The sequence below is a fragment of the Elephantulus edwardii genome, unplaced genomic scaffold (assembly GCF_000299155.1).
Source record: "Elephantulus edwardii isolate Elephantulus edwardi_28Jun2011 unplaced genomic scaffold, EleEdw1.0 scaffold00698, whole genome shotgun sequence".
Taxonomy (NCBI): Eukaryota; Metazoa; Chordata; class Mammalia; order Macroscelidea; family Macroscelididae; genus Elephantulus; species Elephantulus edwardii.
The window spans coordinates 4,178-6,909 of NW_006400448.1; positions in this window are offsets into that span (position 1 = coordinate 4,178).

A 2,732-nucleotide genomic window follows, 5' to 3' on the forward strand; every position below is an offset into this window, starting at 1 on the left:
TCCCACCAACAGTGAATAAGAGTTCCAGTTTCTCCACATCCTCGCCAGCATTTGTTGCTTGCTGTTCTGTTATATTTTGCTATTCTTACTGGGGTGAGATGATATCTCATAGTTGTTTTGAGATTATTATTATTATTTTGTGTGTGTATCATCAAATCAGATCTGACTGGTACAGAAGGAGATTGTCCTTCCTTCTCCAGTAGAGCATCTGGTGGACTTGAGCCATGCTCCCCTGGGATTGCACTGCAGCTTCTTGCCACTAGGCCACCAAAGCTCCCAGGAATGCAGTTCAAATCCACCATCTGTTCCATGGGAGAAAGAAGGGGAGTCTCTTTTTGTGCGATTTACTACCACTGAAAACCACTGGCGGGTCACCTGTCTCAGTTCAAATTCTATGGTACACAAAGCTGCATCTGAAAGCTGGACAATGAATAAGGACATAAGAAGAATCAATGCCTTTGAGCATTGGAGAAAAGTACTGGTATCCCATGGACTGCCCAAAGAACAAACAAGTCTAAGAAGTATAACTAGAATACTCCTAAAGGCAAGAGTGGTGAAACTTCACCTCTCATACTTTGGACATGCTATCAGGTGATGACAGTTTCATGAAAAAGACATCATACTAGGCAAGGTGGAGGGCCAGAGAAAGAGATTAAGAACCCTAACAAGATGGATGGATTGTTAGGGATCTTAAACAAAAAAGACTAAGATGTGCCTGATTCAAGCCAGTCACCTGCTATGCATCTGAGAGCTGGACACGAATAAAGATGACAGGAGAAGAATCAACGTGTTGGATTTGTGTTGTTGGAGAAAAGAGCTGAATATCCCATGGATTTACAAAAAACAAAGAGATATATCTTGGAGAAAGTACAATCAGAGTGCTCCTTGGAAGCAGATATGGCAAAGATTTCCCTCATATATTTGGGACATAATAATCAGAAAGACTATTCATTGAAAAGGGACATGATGCTTGAAAAGATGGGGACTCAATGAAGTAGAGGATGACTCTCCATAACAGGGACTTATACCATGTCTGCAAGGAGAATGATAAGGATGACGTGGGATAACTCAGGAGTCAGGTCTATTTTTAATAGGATCCCTGTGAGTCAAACTCAACTTGACAGCCCTTAACAAGAAGATGGGTTGACACAGTGGTCATAACAATGGGCTTGAGAGCATGGGGGATTGCTTGAATGATGCAGGATAGGGCAAGGTTCATATTCATTGTTCACAGGGTCGCTATGAGCTGTAGTAGACTAAATAACACCTGACAGAGTGATGACTAATGATGTTAAGCATCTTTTATTGTGCTTATTGACCATTTGAATATCTTCTTTGAAGATATGTCTATTTCAGTCTTTTAGAAATGTTTAATTGGATTGTTTTCCTTTTTGTTTTTCAATTCCTTATGTATTCTGGATACCAGTCCTCGTACAATGAATTAAGTTAATGGCCCTTCCATTCATAGCCTTCTGTTTTATGATTCAAGGTTCTTTAGCTATACTTAAGACCTCGTATAAGAATGACTTACTTATCATATTAAGGAGATAGGATTAGGGTGAGACACAAGCCCCTTCCTATTAGATGGTATTACCAAGCAACTCCCATAGCTCTCTTGGGAGTGTGATTTATAGCTTTGAATTCCATTGTTGTTGTTGTTGTCAGGTTGCATAGAATTGAGTACAACTCCTGGTGACCCTAACAACAAATTTGAACACTGCCCTATTATATGCCATCCTCACGATCTCTGACACACTCAAGTCCATTGCTGCAGTTACTGCGTCAGTCAGTCTACCTGGTTGAGGGTCTTTCTGTCTTTCACCATGCCTCCACCTTTAATGATGTCCTTCTCCAAAGAATAGTCTCTCCCATCAACATGCCCAAAGTATGTGAGACTAAACTTTATTACCTTTACCTCCAAGGAGCATTGTGGCTGCACCTTCTCCAAGACATACCTGTTTATTCTTTGGTAGTCAGTAGATATGCCCTAGTTTTCTTCAACACCACAGTTCAAAGATGTCAATTCTTCTGTTATCTTTATTCATCGTCCAGCTCTCAGCACCATAGCAAGGAATTACAAAGACTATATATAGCCTGAATCATGCACACCTTAGTAAACAACAGAGGATAACAGATAGTTAATAGTATTAGAGGTAAAGCTCAAATTGTAAGTTGATAAAAATAAGGAGAAATAGCTGCCAATATCATTTTATAGTTGGAATGTGGGATGTACAAAGTATGTATGTTGGAAAACGAGAAGTTGTGAAAAATGAAATGGCACTCACACATATCAACATTCTAGGCATTAGTGAGATGCGACGGACTAGCTTTGGCTACTTTGAATCAGTCAGTCACGTGGTATATTATAACAGGAATGAAAAACAGAGGAAGAATGATGTTGCATTTGTAGTTAAAAATACACTTTCAAGTTCTATTCTGAAATACAGTATTGTGAGCAATAGGATCCTATCCATATGATACGCTATTATTCAAATATAGACACAAACAGCTCAATCAAAGAGGAGGAAATTGAACATATTTACCAAATCTTGCAGTCAAAAAAAGGACCAAACATGGAATCAAGAGGTGTTAATAATTGGTGACTGGAATAGCTGACATCCAAGCAGATATATGCACACTCATGTTTATTGCAGCTTTGTTCACAATAGCAAGGAGTTGGAAACAACCTAAGTGCCCATCAACAAACGAATGGCTAGAGAAGCTGTGGTATA